A 23,767-nucleotide genomic window follows, 5' to 3' on the forward strand; every position below is an offset into this window, starting at 1 on the left:
AGCACCCAAAATGCCCTTTAGGCCTTGTTCCTCCCAGACATGGGGTGCAGCCCGCTCCCCAGCTGGATTTTCCTCAGTTAAACCAAAAACAAAGAGAGAGAGCAACTGCCCCACTTCTGCAGGGACTGTTCCTCTGTCTCTGGTGTTGCTGTCGGTTTTTTTCCCTCGCATTTATGTTCGTTCTATCCCCACTCCCCCCGCCTCGTTCCCACATTTTGTCACCATTATTACAATAAATACAAAGGTTCTATGCCTAAGAAGAGACTACAAAAACATAAATGAATAAATAAATACTTAAATATCGAGTGACACGTTTGTGTCAGACATTAGCGCAGGCTCTGGCTTGATGTTTTCATTTATCATTTGCTCTAAGTTCCTGCAGCTGAAAGAGATAAACCGCGGCTATTCAAAAAAAGAAATGTATAAATCATAACAAAGCACCCAGTCAAAAAGGGCTTTTTTTAAATCTTTTTTTTTACTTCTCCAGAGATAAGCCAAAGAAGCACAGTGCTCAATTGTGTGCCCCCATTTCCAGAGTGAAACTATTGAGGTGGTGGTAGATCATATATATTGGAGCAAGATATTGGAGAGTTTGTTATTTGTTTGTGACACAGACATGAATGCACGCTAATGCGTGCACTGAGACACTGATCATCTTAATACCCCAGGCCTCTCTAAACTGCGCCTGGTATCCTACTTCCCTCTTCAGAGCTGCTCCAAGGCGAGAGTGATTAATGCTCTTTTTTAATCTAGAAGATGTTAAAAGTGTGACGGACATTGAGTTCAATTATGAAATATGAAATGCTGAAAGGGTCAAGTCTACTCAAACCCTGTGATAGAAGAAACACTCCCAGGAGACTTTGATTTTTGGTCAGATGACTGATCGTCATGTCCTCAGAAAGAATTAAATTTTATTACCAGCTCTTTGGCAGCATTTAGAGTTTAACGTGGCTAGAATTAAAGAGTGCTTAGTCTGATTTTTATTTCTTGTCCTTCCCTTTTTGTTCAAAAGCTACTCTATTTTTCTCACTTACTTGGAAGTGCCTGTTAGAGAAATGCAGGTGGCAAGTTATCTCTGGAGGGGTTGTACTGCCAGGATGTTATTCACAGCTTATATGTGCATAATCTCTTGTCTTCTCTTAAATCTTCTGTTTTATTCTCCTTCCCTTCTTACTCCCTCAAGAAGTTCTCACAACAGTCTGGCTTGGATTTCTTTCCTTCCTCGTGCCTCAATAACACTATTCTTATCAAGGGGTTGCAAGGCAGTGATCAGTCACACCTTCCTTCCATTCAGAGAGGCAACAAACACTGCAGATTGTGTTTACTTTTAGCATCTGCCAAGACTTTTAACATCACAGTGCAAGGAAAGCCCCAAAGACAAATCCAAAAATGATAATATTAATAATGGTTGGCAACCAGGATCCTGCAGCAAACCAGCGCTTTACCTTTTGGTGCTGTTTGTCCTTCCTTAAAGTTCTTTCTTGCCCTACGTCAGCCAGACTTCTGCCGGCTAAGAAGAAACTCATTGGTGTCATTGAGAACATGGTAGTAAAAGTTAAAATGCTCAGTTTACCATGCTGAGAACATTAGTGAAAAGTTAGCACAAGGGTTGGGGCTGTAAAGAGGGAATTCACATGCCCATTGAACATGGAAGCCTTTACTTGGGAAAGAAAGTTATACTCATACTTGATTTCTTTTTAGTTTAAATATGCATAACTCTTTGCTTCTCAAGTTTCTGGAGTCTTTTCTGAAGTATGTGTAACCAAATTAGACAAATACAACAAAAATCAGAAAAAGAAAAGAGGAGACAAGGAAGGGAGAAGAGAGAAAGTTATCAAGGTTACAACTTCAGATTAATTGCTCCCTCTGTCTGGGATCCAATCCAGTTGCCAAAATATAGGCAGCTTGTGCTTTATAACTTACCTTCATGCCTACTGAATGCCTGGCTGCTCCTTCAAAAGAGAGCAGGTCTTCTGCGGGTCCTATGCCATATCTGCCTGCCCCTGCAGATTTCCTACTGGCCTCTCAGATGGGCCAAGACTCTTTTCTGAGCCAGCTGAGTCAAACTCCTGTAGGCTATGCAATTAATTAACTCAGAGTACAATGAGATTTCAGTGCTAACATCTAAATTGAGGTGTCCAAAAGTAGGTGTCTATTCACCTAACCTACAATTAGTGAAGACTGATCAAATGCTTGTATTTACATTTGGCTGAACTGTATTGTTTTCCATTCTCTGAGGGATATAATGGGAGAAAAAATACTTAAGTCTCTTCTTGAAGTGTAAACTTACAATCTGGACCTGGGACCTCCAGACAGAGAAACTGGAATTAATCTCTGAATTCACTGACTTTGGTCCTTTACTACCTCAGGGACCACATAGTGCTTTTTTCCTTCATAACCACTGTGGAAGTAGTTAGCCCTTCCCCACTCTTATAGGAAGACTTTTGCAGAACCTCACTGCTGCAACCATGAGGAACATTCTCATAACTCCAAGGCTTAATACATCCATAGCAAGCCTATATGCATGTGGTTGTTATGTCAACATCAGCCTTTGCATAAGAAATACTTTTTTCATTGCTGGAGTTTAACCCCCTGATCCATAGAGAGCAGGTATATCCCCTCTCAGCCTTCAGTTTTTGAAGGAAAACAAGCCAGAATATTCTATTTTTCTCTCATATGATAATCTTTTCCCTTTCCCCAATCACCCATGCATGAGCCTGTCAGTCTCCAACCAGAACTTACACAGGGTGCTGCAGATGAGATCTCACAGGAGCCTTGTGCAACCTTGATGGTGCTTTGCTATATCACTAAGACTGTTTAAAGTGGAGAAAAAGCTGTAAAAAGCCAGTAGAAAATATGAGGGAATTTTAATTCAGGGAGGAAATTAATAAGAAATTACACCATATAAAAATATACAATAGTAAAGGATATATGGAAATATAAATTGTGCATTAATCCTCTACTGTAACTATAACAACCACTGCATTCAGAAGACAACTGTCAAAGACATCTCAGAGGACAGGATTTTTAAAAGATCCTAGACTTGTCCAAATAGTACCAGCTCCTGCAATCACAATAGGAAATACAATTAGAAAAGAGACAGAAAATCACATTTGGTTCATGATATAAGCTAGAAATTTACTGATAGGATACAAATAGGAAGGAATTTCTCCTATGAGCAAGTTTTGTTTGTATAGGAGACCCTCCCAGCCTTCAGACACTGACCAAAAAGGACTGTGGGTATAGCTGCACTGCTTACTTGAGTTGGAAATTTCTGTTAGCATGGGGTTTGGATGAGGGTTTCTTTCATGAGAAATAAATAAAAATGCTTTTTTCTTTAAGGATAAGGATAAAATAAAAGGATACTAGTGGATTAAAATGCATTTTTGTTTGCTTTTGAGATTCAAAAAGGTGTTGTTCCACTGCCTGGAAATGCAAATGGTGAGCAAGTGCCATGTATTCCAACTCTGTTGTTGGTAAGAACTTTTATTGCCCTGTGAGCAACAAGGAACAATGACACACATTAACAACAGAGGACACGGCCAGCCCGTATTGCCAGTCATGCTATGCTTATGAGAATTCTGTTTCTCTGAATATATTGTGGTTTTTAAACAGAACCACCAGATCAGGATGACTTTACCACATGGAATTCAGTACATCACTTGGAAACCATATTGGCCATGAAGTGTAATGACGATGAAAAGTTTGCAAGGGTCCTCAGATTTATGTGATGCTATTTTGTTAAAAAGAAAAGAAACAAAAAAGACTACATGAAAATTCATAGCTACCGAGGTAAACCTTTAGTTCTCCCAGATTAGCCCTGTGCAAATCTTTCACCTACTAGGCTTCAGTTCTATTCATAGGTACAACAGGCTCTTCTGGGTTAATTCCAGCCCTCAGTGTGCACTTCCCAACTACCATCAGCCTCCTTAAATTGTCCTTGAGACATGCTCATATCCACAGAAGATAGCATATTGATTTTGCATAACTTAAATGTTGGCTTTTCTAATGCAACTCATTTACAGAAAATATGTAAAAATTCACAGTATGTTTGGCATGAGTGATCTCTTTTTCTTTTTTTTTTTTTTTTTTTAAGTCCAGCCTCTAAAAATTATGTGCTGAGAACATCTCCATTGTCTTCTCCCTCCTGTGGAACCTTTCTCCTCTCAAAGTTCAGTGACAGGCAACAGTGAGTAGCAAATTGTACTGTCATGAGCTTGAGCATTCAGCTGAATTCACATAATTCACCCAACATTATTTCAACCCAAAAGAATACATGATTGGATTGTAGATGTTAACTTTAGAGGTGAGAAGTAAACTTTCAAGCCAAATTTACTAAAATACTGTAAAGAAAAAAGCCGGCATACATGTTTCCTTGGGAGAAAAACTACAATTTTCATTTATGGACAGAGATTATTCAGTCATATGTATGGTTTATGTTTATGTCCTTTCTTATAAATTCCCTTAAACTCACTGGCCTATGTCCCATCACTTTAAAGCCTCAGTGACATCACTATTCATAAATGTTTCCATTTGCTTGAGAGGAAGGGATAGTTAAAACTGTAGTTTGCGATTCAGGAAACATGAAACCAGTTCCTGGCTCAGGCACAGACTCCCTTTGTAGCATTTGAAAATCTAGTTATCTCTCCTATGTCCAATTCCTCATCCCTAAAGAAGGAAAAATAAAGTGACCCCAAGATATCCTTTGTCTGCTTCTCTAGAAAGATGATTACTTGGGACAGAAAGTGTCCGTGTACAGGGTGCTTCATCAGCAGGGCATCAATCTTTAGAATAATAGTTGCAGAATTGATCAAATACTAGAATATCAAATGCTTAGTCAGCCTATGAAGGGACTGTGGCCATAAAGAAAATACACTGCATTCAGTGAAGTTAAAAATACCAATCAACCCAAGATGAAATAACTAAATCCCAGCTCTTCATAAGTGGTTTTCTCATGGTGCCTGAACTGCTCTTTTTCTCTCTCTCTGTCTCTGCCAACCATCACATATAATAAATGGCTCGTGCCTCTTCAACAATCAAAGAGGGAAAAGGTCTCATTATAGTATTCTGCATGTTTTGCCCTTCCTTCCAGAACCATTCTCCTGTTGCTGAGCAGTCGCTGTTGTGCACATGCTGACACACATCAACAAGTGGCACTTCAAATGAACAGATGATACAGACCCGAGTGATACATATCTTATTTATGTCTATTGTCATTTACGTGTCTGCTAAGTGCTCAGCAGAAGTGGCAGGACTTACTTCCCTAGGCTGTTGGCCAGGAAATCAATGGAGCTCTCATGTGAGTACAAGCTTATCTGTGCAAGTAAAGACTACACAGCCTATCTCTTATGAGGCTGACTGTCCAGAAAAATAAAACCCAGAACAAAAGAACTAGAATTTTGCCTGACAAACATGGTTGGAATCAATTTGCATTCTGTATTAATTCACTATTTTTCATTAAATAGATGCAAAACATTCATCCTTTCCCTTTCTTAGACTTGGTTGTACTCACTAAAAAAACCCAAAACAAATAATCCAGTTTATGTTAATCGTGGAAAATAGGTCCATTTCGGGTATGAGGAAATGGTGACTTCCCGAGACTTATCCATACTACCTTTGTTGACATGATCTTGAACAGTGGCTAGAAATTCTGCAGAAGTTTTTATAAAAGTATTGTTCATTATCTATTTTACAGCAGCTCCTTGAGATCCTGCCAGTCATCAGGGATATGTTATTCTGATGATGCCAATAACCTAGCAAAGGCATAGCCTGTACCTTAAATGTTTAAATGAAAGTAAGACAAAGCTGTACCAAACAACCAGAAGGAATACGCGAACAGGATGCTTTAGGCAGTATTGACTGGAAGTTTCATAACACTGGTGAAAAAGCAATATGATATCACCAAGTACTGTAATGTAATAAAACCATGACACATTGCTAGAACTGGCAAGATTTAGAGAGTTTGAGGGGGCAAGCATTAATAGCTGAAAAATTCTTTCTGCCCCAGCTGACCTTATCCTGCTGTCCAACGGAAGGAAAGATCTGTTTCTAGGACATGGTGATAGAGTTTGTAACACAAAGTAGCATCACAGGAATTTCCATGCCTCTCTATGGGACTATAAAACCTCTTCCAAGCATGTCTTGAACACAGGCATAGTCCTGCACCAGTTTCACACACACACACAAGCTCTGCTCTGCTGCATCTCTTTGCTCTGAGATGGTTTGCAGAGAAGTAGGACAAAGAGTCCATCTCCTGTTCCCAAAGCTAAGTTTATGGGAGCCTGCAGGCAAGTGCCTGGTACCACAGAGAACAGCAGCATTACCTGCGGGCCAGCTCTCGTAACATGAGACCTGCTAATACAAGAACAGTCAGCGTTTATACCTGGTAGCACAGACAAAGTGCGTTGTCAGCAAGTTTCAAGGTTTCAAGTGCAGGTTAGCTCAAGATTTACAGCATTTCTAGCTTTCAGATGGCATGGAAGTACCTTGAGAACAGCTTTTTTTGCTGTATTCAGCAATCTGTTTCCTATTCTGGCCACAGTCCAGAAAGACACAAGAAAAAAAAATAAGAAAAGGATAGGCAGTAACTAAATATTTCAGAACCTTCAAAATGATTTAGTTTGAGCAATTTTTTCAAAAAGGGCAAAAGGCCAGTGGAAAAGTGGGGGTGGGCTTTTTCTTCCAAAAACAATTTGCCCTTTCCCTATCATTTAAATTAACCAAATTAAACAAGCACCTTCTTGTGCAAGGGTGCTAACAGATTGTGTGACTGCTTTGTTTTATAAACCGTGATCCTTGTTCACAGCTTTTCCAGTAGCCATGTTCTGTTTCCTAGGTGGGTTCTCTAGTGCCTGCTACTTGGCTGTGCTCTCATTGCAGGTTTTCCTTTGGTGGCAGCACTAATCTGTTTGCCTTTCCTCTACTTACCTGCCTGCTTCCACAGAAGTCACAGGACCACAATGTCCTAGAGCCTCTACTGCTGTGTCAATTTGTTTAAAATGAACATTTCAGTAGTTGTTAAAGGAGTGCAACAGTAAACACAGACAGGGGGATCGTGGGAGTCTAATTTCCTTAGGAAGCCTGGCTAAGAGTAATCAGTAGCAGTTCTCTGGAGCATGAACTCTTCCTGGTCCTCTATGAATATCAGTTATTGAGTCCTCACAGCAGTTCGTTTGGGTAGGTTACATACACATAGTCTTCACTCTTCAAAGGTCAATGAAGCAGCAAAGGGAATTAGCTTCCTAAGAATGCAATGTATCTATGGCAGGCAAGCACCAAGATTTCTCAGATGGTTTTTGGGATGAAATCCTGACCCCACTGACACCAAGGTGGGTCAGCGCTTATAAAGATTTGCATCCTCTACAGACACAGCCACCCTACTCCTGTGCACAAAACCATGGCCCATATGTGAATCAGATCAGTCTCAATATGTACACAAAACCCTCAAGCTCTGCAAGGTGCAGTGATCCAGGAACACAAAGAAATGCAACTGAGCAGTGTCTAGATGGGGAGTCTGATGTGTTTGCAATGCATGTACCAGTGGTCAAATTACAGAAAGGAAATCTTTGTAAGCTGACAACCAGAACTTATTTATTAATATAGGCTAAATTACTAATTTATGGCCACATATTTTTAGCCTTTTACAGAGCAACTATTCCATTATTTAAGATGTTTAATTATGTACCTGTATAATTGGTATCTGAAGAAAATAGGTTTCTTTATTACACCATGTCTTTAGTGAAGAGCAATAAATACTCAGATTAACCACAAACTTTTCTAACGCTAACAGCCTTTAAGTTGAAAATATTTAACACCCTTCATGCCATCTCAAATAAGGGAGACCTGATTCTACCTATAGAAGGGTCACAGTTGCAAAAAAACAAGTAAAATAATGCAGCCAACCAGTAAAACCACCAAAATAAATGGTGGTTTCATTTCAGATTTATAATTCTTCAATTCTGGCCAGAAGAATGACTTCAATAGGAATAACTTGTATACAAGTGGAACAATTTTGTTCACTTGCTGCAGGTGTGTCAGGTAAAATCGATATTTTCACAAAAAGAATCTCTTCTCAAGGTTTGTGGTTCTCTCTTTGGTGTGTCTTCTCAAATAGTTTTAGTAAAACACCGAGCTTAAAAACATAACAAAATGTTCCTGAACTGGAAAAACTCGGTTTCATTTTCAAAATGACAGATCAAATAGAATGAAATTTTTTTTTAAATACAGCATGTTATCATATCTAAAAATAAGAGCTTGTACCATGTCTTGGATAAATGAGGCAAGCAACATGGAGCAGGATAGTGTTGCAAACCATATTAGTGGCTTTTTGAAGTTCTTATTCATCAAAGAGAGACACAGCACAACACAGAGAGCCCTACCTCAGTCAGAACAGCCTCCTCAGACTACTCTGTAAGGTAGTAATCTACCCTGCTTGAGCCCTCCAGGAACAAATAAGATACAATCTCATCCCAGATATATGTCCCTGCTCATGACATCAAAGACTTTTTTGTCTACCTTTGTTTGAACTAGAAGTGCACATGAAGGAATCAGGAATACTGAACTGCCCAAAAGGAGAGAAGGTAGGTTGTAATTTAGGTGGGGAAAAACAAGTACAAAACAAGCAGTCCTTTTCTGATATTTCTGGTATTTCACGTTCAAACTACAGAAGCAGGACCACTGTATTTGCCTGTGTACCTGCACCCTATAGAGATTAATCCTGTCCTGAGTAGTTAGACCAGATTTTTTAACTGGCTAGATGTCAAGATTTTCATTCCAATTTCTTTCACTCTGTTCAGATGTAGCTGTTGGTCCTTTTGTGGATAAAAACAAGTGATGAACTACTGCACATGATTTGAGGGAATGCTGTTTATTTCCCACATCACATACATTATTTTTGTCAGGTGCATGAGCTGAACACACTCATCTCCATTTTATTTCAGAACACTTTTTATGAGCCATTCACCAAGCCATTGTGTATCCAGGTATGTGTATAGTTCTATAAAAGGAAAAGTCATCTCTGCTGATGCTTTTCATTTTGTGATCCCTGTAAATGGTGTGAGCACAACTGCCTGCCCTCAGTGCCAGGATCTGGGAACTCACTGCATTAAGCATCTCCATAGCACCAAGCATCAGAAGAGAAGTGGCTTCAGCAAAGAATTCCAGTTGTTCAGCGTTTTGGCAAATGAGTTTTTACATTCAATGTGTTTCAAAATAATTTTTTAGAAGGCAAGACCAGTCAATGTGACTGCTCAGCCCTGTATAAAAAGTACCCGCTCACTCATCTGGCTCACCTTCTGCTTAGAAGGTTCCTGCAGAAGCTGAACTAACTCAGGAAAATGGCAGAAAAGAAATCCAAAAGAAAATTAAGATATTTTGATAGTTTCAAAAACTGGCTATGGGAAGGGTCTGGCAAACAGGAGTAGACACAAGGGAACCAGGCATGAGAGCAGAGGAGTAACAGAAGCCTCACCACTAGGCAACAGCAAGTTGCTACATGAGAATATTATATGTTACATGGCACCAGTGCCTAAATTTCTTTGTGAGCAACCTGGAGATATCCTATAGAATGGACAGGATTTTCTGAGGCAAGTGAATCACTGAAAGGGAAAAAGATGCAGAAAGGTGAGGGGAAGAACCTCGTTATCTGTACTGGAAAGGAGAAGGTAGTGCAAGGAAGAACACAAATTTTTGTTAATAGGATGGCTGTAATCCCAAACCTGTCTTCCCTTAGGCATGCCACTGGAAATATTGTGCTTTCACTCCGACCTCAGAGGGCAGATTCTGCTGATGCAGACTGGTTGAAATTGCTGTTTCACTAGAAAAGGCTCACATGGTTTTTATCAGAGCTTGTGGTCTCTGAGTGCTTACAGAAAAGGATTCTCTGATCTGTGCCAAGTCACCTTCTGGCATGTTTGCTGCCTTCTGGGACAGTAATGTCTACTTTGTGGGAGATCAGCCTTGTTCTCTGGAAACCATGAGACCACAGAGACAACTTTCCACACTCACATCCCTCAATCACTATGCCTCCACCGAGGTACATCTCAGCTTGTCCAGCTGCCAAGATTCAATGCCTCTGCCAGCTCTCTCAGCAGAGGCTTGGATGCCACATGTGATAGTGGACTGTCCCTGGTGACGATTCTCCTGCCTTTGGGGAGGAGCTTAAGCATCTTCTGCTGCAGCCAGTTGTGATCTAGTGAGAAACAGATTATCCTCCGTGCAGGGGTGACTGAAAGTCACCAGTGCTGCCTGCGTTCCCTGAGTCGCAACACAGGTTGGGTGGAGGAACCTGTGTGCTCAAACACTGAAACACTGTTCATTTTGTGATAAGCACCAGCTACAGACTTTCCAGTGTGATATATTTTGGACCTGGACAAGTGAAAACAAAGCATCCAGCATTTACCTGTTTACATTTTGAGTTGTTCCACAAGTCATGGAATACAAATGACCAGCTAGTGGATTGCTGGCCAAGATTATTTTAGATATTTTATAGTCTATGGATGAATTCTGAAGCAATAGTCTTTGTGAAAGGTAGTAGTCTTCTTGACTGTTATTTATGGAGATTTGCAATCAGAAATTCATTTTTTGCTTGCCTTACTTGAAAACTTGTTCTTTATAGTGACTTAAGGTTGCTCATTCCAGTATTTTGATTTTTATTAAACAATAAAAAGTACAAGATTCCATCCTAAACCAGGTAACTTTTATCTTCCTTACTTCAACATTATACACGCAGTCACTCTCTTAAGAAAGGACAAGCAGAGGGAGAAGAACTCTGAGGGAACAGACAAGATTTTATTTTCTTTTTGTGAGATGCTGGTGCAAGTTGCCCAGAGAAGTTGTGGATGCCCTATCCCTGGAAGTGTTCAAGGCCAGGTTAGATGGGGCTTTGAGCAACTTGGTCTAGTGGAAGGTATTCCTGCCCATGACAGGGGGTTGGAACTAGATGATCTTTAAGGTCCCTTACAACCCAAACCATTCTATGATTCTACAATTCCATATATTTTTTTATCCCAACTGAACTGCAAAGAGATGACAGCCCTCAATTTGATTTCTGCTCCCCCTCTCTCTCTGGTCTCAGCAAGTTTCTTGTTAGTTTGTGGCTCAAAAATTCCTTCTTCCATCTCTTTCCAGGATGACTGTGGAGGCCCTGCAAAAGACACTGTTCCCCTGACATGTGCCCATGGTGTCCTTCTTCCCCATTCTGGACCAATGTTCTTCAGCTATACGCGACACCAAGGAGGATATAAACCTTCAGAAGATAAAGATGGATGTCTCTTTAATTGTGTCAAACAGCATGCAGACAGTGCTAAACTCTCTGTTGGCCTTCTCTGTTCTCAGGGCTGTCACAACTCCTTCCTGCTGCCTGGCCTTTCTCAGCTTCTTCTCTCTGTCATGTCCCCAGAGGCGACTTCAGTCTCAGAGTGACTCAAAGCTTTCATGACCCCATTCCTCCTATCCTCCTTCTCACCCTCCCATCCAAACACATCCCAGTCTTCTCTGCCTGCACAAGGGCACTAGTGTCAGAGTAGCTTTCTGGGGAGCCATGCACATGTTCAAAATACAGTTGAAGCCAAGAGAAGAAGCATCTCTAAAACAGCACTGCAGAGTTTAAAAGTAGGTAAGGCAGTGTCTGGGCATTGGGATTACTGGACAGCAAAGTTCAGGTCTGTGCCCAAAGCTGTCCCAGACGGCAAGCAGTGGGGAGTTGTTGCTGGAAGTGTATTTGGACCAGTAGAGGAAATGCAGCATCCAGGTGGGCATTGGGCCATTTAATCAGCTAGTTTAAGTTGGCTGATTGAACTCCAGGTTGCACCTGGGCACATGAGTAACACTGCAAAGCGCGAGCCAGTGCTAGGCGTGTTTCCCCAAAGGGCATGATTTCCCTATGGAAATCAGATGGAGGGTATTCATCAAATCCAGCAGGACCAGAGCTGTACCCTTTGTCACTACAATTATTTCAGGTCTACTTCATACTGATTTTAGCAATCAAAATCCCCTCTAGGAATGCTCCTTGTTTGCAAAATCACCTTCTCCTCTGACTGAAATGTTTGTATCTCAGTTGTTAGCCACAATAATGAGTTGACAATTTCCTCCAATTGGTGTATTTCATTCAAGACACATTATTGTAACCACAGCTGCCTAAGGTGAACAAAATCAGGTTCACCAAAAGCGCTATTAACTGACACATGAACAGAAAAGCCTCAAAGCCCGTTGTTGTTTTCTTGCCTTTTGACTGGGACTGATGTTTCCTAGGCAGATGGGGAAAGAAAACCTTTAAAAATACAGGAGGAAGCAATGTTATGGGTCTCTGGTGTGAGTTTCTGCTTGTGTTTCCAGCCCAGCTTCAGAAGCAGTTTCAAGCAGCTGTCACAGACCGGTATGAGGTGTCTCACAGCCCTTATGGATCACTCCTAGTTCAGAGGAATGCTGGATCCCCAGCAGAACAGAAGAGCCAGCTTCACTGTGAAAGAAAGGAACAAAATCACTTGTCTCCATTTCATCTTCCCGAAGGGTCGGGGAAGGTGAAAGGGGAGGGGGGAAGAAGTCCAACTGCAGTGGTTTAAATCTATTTTAATAATGTCTCACAGCCATGTGGTCTACATGAAAGACAATGGGTGGGTACAATTAATAATGATTGGTTTGCCATTACAGTGATAAATAACTTTAAATAGCTCTTCATAGAATTTGTTTAGTGCCTTCCTTTCCCTCTTTTTTTTTTTTTTTTGGTGGCAGATGGTGTAAAATCCCTGGGCCCTTTGGACCTTGACCTCCTGCAGATGTTGGGATGGGACAAAATGGTCCTCAGGATGGTAGAAAGGGAAAGAAAATGAAAACCCTTCTAATGTACCGTATCAGGGCTATCAGTGGGGTGGACCACTAACTGCTTTTTTATTACTGTCACTTACCAGTCCTGATTCTTCTATACTTAAAGAGTTATGTCAGTAATTGTGCGGCAGCTGAAAAGGAGAGTGGATGCATGTGGTGGTGAAGTATTATTGGAAAGCAGACCAATAGAAGATGAATGAAAGATTATGAGAGGGGCAAGCTACCATAGTTAGCAATGCTGCAACAAACTAGACATTGATATATTGTCCTCTTGCAGATATTCTGACAGCCTATTATAGTTCCCTTAATGAGGTTGTCATGCATTTCTCTTTTTGTAGCTATTAAAATCTTGTCTACATCTGCTGAGGTTTGCTTCAGAGGGGTGGAGGAAGGGACCCTTGATATTTTGTAGTCTGCCCTTGTTTAGTATCCAGGGTCATACCTGACCTAGTAGCAGAGAGGAATCTATAAGTTGTCCAAGATACGAAAGTTCAGTGGGTTTTCAAAGGAAAATAACCTCCACAGTGAAAGAAACATTTCCATGGTTGTATCCTCCAAGTGAGCTGAAAGCATGATGGATGTTAATATGACTAATGGGAACTTTCTACAACGATTCCCAGATCCACGCAGATGGCGAGATAATGTGGTATGTGAGTCTCATTAAGTATAAAAATCCTGCACATCACCTCTGAATTACAATGTTACAAAGCTGCACTGCTGTGTATACTAGCAAGGGTAATCTGAGTCTTTCCACAGTAAGAAATGAAAATACTCCCTTAATGATTTTCCTAAAAGTAATCAATGCTTCCCATTAGTAATATGCATGAAGATAATTAAGTAGTTAGATAGCTGGGTAGGTGAGTAGATATGGCAGATGTGTGAGCACTACGTGAGTAGTAGGAAGCAAAACCTCCACTGCTTGAACAGGTCTCTTCAACAAGGAAGATAAATAGACTTTGTAACATGATTTTTCCCCTTCTAAGACACTGACTGTTTTGCCTTTGGCTCTAACTTCTGGCTGTCCCAGAAGAGTGATGTGCATGAGAGGCCTCCAAACAGAGTTTTAACTCGGATCTCTTGCATGCATTTTGCTAATTCAGTTCTCTGATACAAGGTCAGTCTCTGGGAGTGAATAGGAGAAGGGTATCCATGGCTGACAAATGCAGCTGGGGAATCTCCAAGGGCTAGGGAACTCGCTTGCATCTGAATAAGGCTGGTTTAGGACCACCAGCTTCCAGCTGTAGGGCACAAAGCAGCCGCTCCTTCTTGCATGCTCTGAGCCTTGATATTTAACATTTAAGGCCTTTCAGATTCATTTTGAATGAAAACTCTGTGTCCCATAAACATTTTTTACTAAAACGTGATATACTAGGAAATTTAATACATCAAATCAGATGCAGCAAGTTAATTTCATGCAATTAGAAATTATACAGTTAGATAGTTGTTCCACAGGGCCAACTGATTTATTCTAAAGCCTCTTGGAATATGTTCTAATACATCCAGTTTGTACATCTTTATTGTAGTTTAATAAACAGAAAGCACACTATATATGCTGTAATGGCAAATCAGAAAGCCAGCATATAAAATAATTTGGGATTTGATGTCTAAGTCATCATTAAACTAGGATTTGCAATGAATATGTCAGATGTCTTAACACTGCTCCACAAGTGGTATAGAAAACAAGCTCCCCCTGCTCTAATGAGGCAGAGCGAAATGGGTGAATACATTTTGATACACAATGCATCAGTGTCTGGTTTGTTTTAGTGAAACAGTAACCTCTTTCCGTTTTTCTGGGTAAATGCAGGACAATAGACTAATGCCACATGAATCTATTATGTCTTATAGGGCTTTTAGCAGGAGTATGACTGTTTAACCAGGCAGTGACACGAGAAGAATTACTATCCGACACTCCAGCTGAAAGTAGAGATTTTATCGATTCACTGCACTGGCCTGCCATTTTAGCTTTGATTGAGAGTCTTTCATGAATCCAAAAAGGTAACACTCCCTCATTGAAAACAACAGCAGGCAGTCCAGGCTGGACTCAAACCATCTGCCAGCTTAAAAGAAAGATGAAGGTGTTTCCCAAAGCATCTACCAGCCTAGATCTATCCAGTAGATCTATCATTCCAACTAGTGCATATCCAGGCTGACATACAAGAAATGCCTGTGAAGTCTTTGACTGGAGGTTTCATGTAAATCTAATTATCAAAAGTGATATAATCTGGAAACTAATTACACCCAGCAGCACAGTAGCTACCACTTCCCTCATTCAGTCCCTCACATCTGAAAGAAGTTATATCTTCACATCCCAGAAATTAAGGGATATTCTTTTCTTTCCTTCTTTTTTCTTTTGAAACCCCTTTTGAAGAATTTTGTCTTTGTTTGTTGTAGACCAGCTGTTTCAATTAAATATTTTCCTAAAAGCAGAATGTTCTATTTTAAACAAAAGACATTTGCATTCCCAAGCAAGTCTGAGTCCAGAGTGGCATGTGAACAGTATGCATGTTTACACTTCAGTAGATATTCATGTAGTCCTAGTTCCATGTGCTGCCATTTCAGGCAAACCCAAACTCACACTGCAGACACAATTTGATACCTATAGCTTTCCCTTCTCAGACCTCACCCTTCTTTAATTTTTAAAGATCACAACTAAAAGCATTGTAAAATATAATTTTTAAAAATCCTAGAAAATAGGCATGAAACATAAAGTCAATGTAAAGAAATGTAAAGTCAAGTATAGTAACTTAGAATATTTTGGAGTCCTACAGTCACCTGACATAAGCTTGAAGCACATTCCATGTAAAACCTACCAAAAAAAAGCGTGTCCAGCAACACTTACTCAGAAACTTCTCTTTTAAAGAATACGGTTCTGTTCACATCTGTATAGGACACTGAGGGATTTCAAATCCTGAATGTGAGCCATTTGGCTGTTTGTTATATATTATCAGACAAACATATGTAGTTCACTCTCTGTTTTCAGAAAAATGGAAATTTAAAATATAAGAAACCATGGATAAAGTCTGGAAAATATACATGGTGGGGGAAGAAAGAATGGAGAAAACCCTGTGTGATTCCCTGGGAAAACCAGGATCTGGCACGGACCCAGAGCTCGTGAGCCTCGTCACTTCCAGCCTGACTTGTGTTAAGTTCCTGGAGTATCTCCCTACACCCTTCCCCAAGGTGCAGAATTTCTGGACAGTTTGTTAACTCAGGTGAGCTTCACCATCCCAGCAGACTGGTGCACTGGGTGACACAGAATGTATCTCCTGTGGCACTTTGACCCCAAGTATTGGATGTAGCACTAAGTTTACTTACCAACAAAAGGAAGCCTCGATAACACCTTTGCCCAGCCCTGAGCCAAAAGTAATAAATGCTGGACCTTTGCAGAGTTTATGCAGTCAAAGCAGCATGCTAGCATGGTCACAAGGCTTGCTTTCAGCTCTCAGTAGAAGCAGAATGAGACTATGTCCAATAAAAATGCAGACCAAGCTCACCTCATTGCAAAGCATTGCCAAAGTGTGAGCTCACATCTGTAGAGTACAAGTAAATCTGAAGATTTTGCAGGAGCAACTCTGGTTCTAGCAGACTGTACAGGAAAATAAACCAGGGCCAGGGTGAGGGCTTGAGCCCTGATTCACAGTTGTCTATACTGGTTAATTCTTAGCACACTCCTGGTAAGGTTTTGGCCCATAACAATTTGCTGTCTCCTACACAATGCCTAGGCACCCTTAACAGATGAGCACAGATTTTCCTTTTTTTTTTTTTTCTTTTTTTTATGCAGTTTGCACAAGGCTCCTTTCTTTTGGAGAGAAGAGGTCCATGGACACAAGCTAAGTTGTGTCGCTTCTACTCAGAGCCAGCACTCAGTACATGAGTTCTGTCTTATTTAATAGCAGAGCTGGGATTACCCATTTTGTATGGGGCTTAGGTCCATGCAGAGCCAAACACATGATCCTGCCATTCCTGGGGCATGGACACACAGTGCTCACAGGCCTGAGCTGCCTGCAGTGTACAGGCACTCACCTCGACAGTGCAAAAATGGCTAAAATGCTTCCCTAACCCTGCTGGGCCCTGAAACAATATAGTCTTGCTCTGCCAGCTCTGTGTCTGAAAGAATAAGCCATGCCAAGCCAAACTGGTTCTGCTCAGAGTCAGCCATGGTGGATCTGCACCACACATGATCAGTCCACAGCCTGGAGACGTGGATAGCTGAGGACTTTGTGTACAGCTATGCAGCAATTAGCCTCAAGATCTTACAACAAATGCAAGACAATTTAGAATGACAGAAAAATTTTCCAAAAGACACGACAGTTGCACAAAATTTGAAGGCTCCAAAAAGATCTCAGGCATCAGAAATAGCAGAAAATTATATAACACTTTCTCCCCATTTTCCTCTCAGCCAAGTTTCAGACCAGGGTAATTACAGCAGGATTATTTCTGAGGCACAGAAAAAAAAGAAAATTCAGGCTTGAAATAAGATCAGCTCTGTGGGTTCAGTCCTGCAAATCTGCACTTGGACAGAAATTAAGTAATATTTTGAGAAGTTAGATAGCAAAACCGGGGACAATTGTGCCTGGCTGGAGGCACCAGTGGACGCAGCCTCTCCAGGCCATTTCTTCACACAGGCTCAATGTTTCAGGGTTCTGGGAATAGCCCACTGTGAATGTGTTACCAGACTGCCAGGGATGCGTGTCATTCCCTTGCATTCCACTTGCTGAAAATCACAAGCTACTGTCAGCTACATGGAGTATGTAATCTGAGAAAATGCCACAAATAGCAAACTGTCAGCTCAGGAGAGATTAAGCCAAATGCTCTTCTGTGCCTTGCTGCAGAAATGGAAGCAGGGACAGGACTGGGATCTCAGCTTCACAGACAGGACAGAGTAGGCTCCCCAGTATATATTCCTAACTGATTGGGCTCCTCTGAGTGTGTAAGTGTTGCTAAATGGGAAGCATAACTTTATATTCATGTGAGTGACATGCTATGTTGTATTTCAGTTGTGGTGTGTTATGGAGTGGAAACTTCTTCGAGATGTCCCTTTTCTATTTCTCTGGTTCTTAAGGAGACACAGTCCCTCGGTTTGCCAGTTCCATATGGCCTGTCTTCAAGCTGTTTCAAACAGAGGAATAACAGATTCAGAGTTCCTGTAAATTTCAAGGAAATAGGTAGCCTAGTAGAGACATTAAGGAAAAGACATAAGGAAAGTCTGCTGAGTGAGGTCGGCTCTTACTAAACTCCAGTATGGGACATGTGGGTTTATGAATGTTCAAATCAAAAATTCACAGTAAGGTCTGCCGTATGACAGAAAAAAAAACTTGAGAACCCTTGAGAAACCCTATCGCAGCCAAGGCAGGTGGGTTGTCTTGTGTCACACCACAGTTCCCATAAAAAGTCAACCAACCAAAACACAGTATGAAACAAACAGCCACAAACCCGGGCTGTGCAATATCCTGGGTTCACACTTCTCTCACTTCTTTTGTAATGTTGGTAAGCAGACAGGGAAACAGACTGGAGCAGTTTCTGCAGCATGATAGATATTTCAGGTAACATTCCCCACTGAAGACTGGCAGATAGTGTGACATTTCAGTCTTAGGCAGTCGCATTCCACCTGGGCAAATACGCTGTCACAACCTTGTACAATTGCTGTACAGGAGCACTAATAGGCCTCTGCAGGCTCAGTCCTGCAAAGCCCTGTGAAGTTCCCAGGTTTGACCTCTCCTATTATCTGCTAAGGAGAGCTTAAACAAATGGCACACAATAAGAAGAAATACAATGTTCCTTGCAAATAAGGACTCTGAGTTTGTCGTTGCAATCAAGTTAATGAAGCTCTAAAGAAATCACACATACGACCCAGTATCACAGACTGTACAAAAAAAATGCACTTTATTTGTTGTGCTGTCATTTGATTTCAGCATTCAGTTATCCTGCAGCAGAAAATGCTCACAATGCCACAACTCAGCAATGGACCTAGGGGGAGGCTGCTATCACCAGCTGGATGAGAGATTCACAGCTAGCCAGACTATGCTAAAATATGCTGAGAGAAGCTCAACACCAGCCACTCTTCCTGTCATCCCTTCATCTCCTTGTTTGTTTCTTATTCTCATCCCTTATATTTCAGACCATGCCCTTTAGGGACAAGAACTGCCATTTCTCTGTATTTCTCCTGTGCCTGCGGTAATGCAGGTCCCACCCCAGCAGAGCATCTGTGTGCTATCTCAATGTAAGTGTTGGTGTGAGTCAACAAAACCATCTTGTTATTTCCCCATTTTCAAACATCCAGCTCATAAGTAGTCCAGTACCACAGCAGTACCTGAAAGGGATCCTGTTATTGCTGCTAAATTTGTTCAAATTCATTTCACTTACAAAAGGTACTGACTGTCTTAGTTCAGCAATAACCTCACTTTCACTAATCACCATTTCATTAAGGCTGTGTTTTATACATTCGATTATTCAGTTTTGCCCTGATAATAACTAATGTGCCATTGTAGGCAAGAAGTAAAGTGTTTCATCGCAACCTCTCCATTCCTAATGGATTCTCTGTTTGTTTACATTATACTGTGATAGCTATTGATCTTCACACTATTATGGAATCCAGACAGCATTAGAAAATTCATTAATGATGACTATAGAAGCTTTAACCCCGTTTAAAATGTTCTTCACTTTCAGGCTATTCTACATGAATGACAACATCTATTATGGACAAAGGCACTGTAACCACCCCTAATTTGCAAAGCATATTATCTGTGATCAATATCGAATGATAAAGCACAGCTGACTGAAAGGGCCAATTTTGGAATTCAAGTGACATATGGTTTAAATCCCACAGTAACCACCCCACACTAACTAAACAATGAGGACATACAATACCCAGGATTTCTAACGCAGTGCTCCACAATTAATACAGCTCTTCCCTTGAGAGTAATGCCACTATTTACATTTTTGGTTTTCAAGGACAGAGAAAGAGTTTGCTGTTTCCTTCATCACATGTGACAAGGTGTAATGCATAATGAAAAAAATGTCATAATTGCTCAATAAAGGAACTTTATTAGGCATATGGAGTAACCTTATAAAAAAAAAAAAAGGAAAAAACACTTGAACATTTTGTACTAACAAGAAACTGTTTTCAGTTTTGTTCTGAAAAATAAACATTTTCAACAAAATTACCCTGTATACAATTGCTTCACAGGGCTCCTTCCTATAACACTAGTCTTGTATGTCTTAATAATACTTTCCAGGAAGTCTGTTTGTTTTAGCTCTAGCCTACTTTAAAAGATAGATAATGAGGAAGACTAAAAAATGCCTAGCTTACTGCTTCATTTAGATTCCATGACTGTTGTCCCAGCTCTTTCAAGTTATGTATTAATGACAAAGGGTTATGAAAGGATTTTATTAAACATTAAGTACCTTGGCAATGTAACTAAAGGCATAAACCACAGCAACGTACATGACAATTACATATTGCAGTTCTAAAAAAAGGAAGCATTTAATTATTATGGCTTTATATAATTCTGATACCTATAAAAATTCTGGATGAAACTCAGCCCAAGTGTAACTCACTGGGCATATAACAAGGATGAATTTAGTGTTGTGCATTGATGGGAATAGCTTTGCCTTTAAGAAACCAATACATTTTTCAGCAAGCCACATAATAGGAACTGACTTGAGCCACATAATTCATATTTTCATTCCCATGCAAACTTCCACAGAAGAAACTGGATGCATAGCTCTGTTTTGAGGGCATGTTTGCTCATAGTACAGGACGACATCTCCCAGTAAACTCTCTCCATAGAAAGCTACTGAGTTTATATAGCTGGTCTCCCAGACTGTAAGGATAGTCTCTCAATATGTTTGCACAGCAATGAGCACAACGTTCTTGGGGTGGGTTTAGTTTTCTATGCCATGAGATATCTTTGACATAGATATGAGCTAAGTCCATGGGCCATGGCTGTATGTTTTGGTTTCCCTTATGATCTGGTATTGTCCCCTATCACAAACTGATCACTGGAGCCTGGAGAGCTACTCTACCCACATTTGGAATAACAGGAGCTCAGACACTCAGCACAAACCTGCTGTGATACTGAAGGTGGGTCGGCTGAACCCCACCCACCTGAGAGGTATAGGTGTTAAGTACATTAATATATACTATGGTAGCTCTTTCTATATCAAGACCCATTCATAAGATAGATGGTCATTGAAGAGATAGGTGCAGGGGGAGGTTATCATTACACAGAAATCAGGACACAGAAGGGGTTGCCCCACACCTAGTCTTCAGCCCACCTCAGCAGGCAGAACATAGCCATGCTCTGCAACCAGAATCAGTAGCTGTGAGGAACTATCAGGTCCCACCACTTAGATATAATCACTATACATCAAGAGATGTGTGTTTTAAGCCCTTCACCTACTAAATTATATGGTGCATGCAAAAATTGCCACTCATTCCAGGTGGCAGCCTGGGCCTCAGTTTGCCCACGTGAAACTGGGGATGTGATGTAAGAAGCACTGGGAGTTTTGGAAGTTGAAGCCACAGGTACTGAGAAACAGCAACAGTGAGAGTTGCACTGAGAGATATCCACATCTGTGTGTTTCTACAGCTATAGATACGTGTATCAATTGCACTTTACATGCATGCAAGTTCTGAATTAAGAACTGACTCCCACATATACACAAACACGTGCATGTGAACTTAGAGCACTCTCACTCTCTCCCACATCACTTTAGCAAGTGGCTTTAGCAAAGACATTATTTTACCCCTTATATACATCCAAAGTAGCTAAAATTAAAAATTATGAACCTAAAGTAAAATTCGCTGGAAAACAGCCTGTGCACAATCCAAGAGCTGAAATATATTAGGTTATATATAAGCTTGTAGTTCACATAAATTTATATAGTCTCCAGTCTGCTTAAGGATCACAGATTTACAGAAGAAAGTACAAATTCCACTCAATCAGAAGGAGAGCAAAGAAAAACCTAGGGAAAGAAGAAAATACTATAAAAATAGTGGTCAAAAGTGATCAAAGCTGAACAGATCTGAACTGAAAAAATCTTGCCAAAAAAATCTCAGCTCCTACAAAAGATGTCTAGAATCCCCAGATATAGGAACCTGTTTCCTAGACAAATTTTAGTCTAACCCAAGTGACATTGCCGTGTAAAGCAATCTAAGCAACTTCATGAGTCCAGGAGGATAGCAGAAAAAAAAGATAAGTACTCAGCAATTTCAGTCTTAATGTAACATCAACCACATCAGCAATCATAACCTTCAACTACCTTGATATGCAAGGTAAGCCACTAAGAAGAGAAATTCATACATAGTGGAGATAATGAGGTTAATTTTTCTGTGAGCTATCATGGAAATTATTATAGTACGTTATCAGTACTTTGCTAAAATTTTTCTCACTATGGAAATCAATCTTCCCTTCTTGGCTAGAGTATAAAGGCTGAGATTTATAAAGCCTTTTAAGGTGCCTCTAAAATTAATGGGAATTGGATGTCCTCATTACCTACATGCTTTGAAAAACTCAGCCAAAATGCATAAAATGCATAGACGGTGGTTATCATTAAAACTTCTCCAATTCTGCCTTTGAAAGTGGATAAGGATATCATCATGTTCAAATGATTCCCTGTAAAGAATTTAGGACCAGGAATATTTAGCGAACACTACAGTGCTCACTGTAAATTACTTTCAAAGACATATTGAAAGACTTTATTTGGGCCTACACAAACAATGTTGGGCCTACACAAACAATGTAGGCATGAAGTAATACAGTGAAGTGAACCTCTGGGGACTAGTTGCCAGTACTGCAGTCCTGAAGGAATGGAATTTACTGTATATTCTAAGTAGCCATTTTGTTGCTCCAGCTGGGAAAGGTCTGGTGACATTAGACTATGTATCCTTAGAACTAATTGTCTCCTGGTATGCAGACTGCAGTTCAGAGGTGTGAGGGCAATGGAGCTGTTCCAACTGGTTCTGTCAAATTCATTGTTGAAATCATGACTAGTTCCCCACCACCTGAAAACCTAAATAAACCATTTTGCCATTGCCACCCTCATGGGCAAAAGCCATGTTGTTCTAGATCAGCTCTCCTTCTTAGCCCCATCTTTATCCTATTTCTCTGTATTCTGAGTAAAAAATAAAAGGGGCATCCTTGCCAGCTGCCTTCTTCCCCAGTCTTGACCATGCCTCCTTTCTCACCCCTGCTGGCTGACAAATAAAACTGGAAGTAAATTCCATGTCTGTAGTGTGCAGTGAGGGTCAGGCAAACCCTGGGCAAAGTTTTTGCTGCTGTTGCTGCCCTGCTAGCAGATGGGTTAGCTTATGTCTAGCTCTGACACTGATATCATAAACATAAGCAGTGCAATCACATTTCACAGTGGAGTGCAGATGAGAAAAACCAAAGGAGAAAAGCTTCAGCCTTATGTAATTTCCATGATTAAAATCAACAGCAATGTTTAACTAATTGGACTACAAACACCTTTGCATTGGCATAATTTAAATAAGCTTAAAAACAGAACAAGGTTAAAAAAACAGCACAATTCACCTACCAACAGGGCTGCATAGTCTTTTCACTGAGTTTGAGTTACACAAGGCTTTCTTGTCTCTGCAAGAACCCCACATAGCCTCCTTAGCTTTCTGATGGAGTACCCCACTGAAAAGTGAGACTGATCAATGTGTTCACTGTCAACATCACCAGCCATTACACCTCTGAACAGGGACCTCTTATTATTAAGGGACTGCAAGAAGAGGGTGGAAACACACATTTTCCCTCTCCTGCTCCATTCCAGTGCCTTATCTTCATGTATCTCCTACGCAGATTTAAATGGAGGCAGGAAAACCATCAGTTTGTCTGTTACAATCACTAAGAGCAATTTGTGTGATGTGACCTCATGTTCATGGACAAGTGGTTGCATCCCCATGTGCTCATGTGCAGGGCAGATGAAGCTTGTCCTG

The sequence above is a fragment of the Pseudopipra pipra genome, chromosome 2, assembly GCF_036250125.1.
Source record: "Pseudopipra pipra isolate bDixPip1 chromosome 2, bDixPip1.hap1, whole genome shotgun sequence".
Lineage (NCBI taxonomy): Eukaryota > Metazoa > Chordata > Aves > Passeriformes > Pipridae > Pseudopipra > Pseudopipra pipra.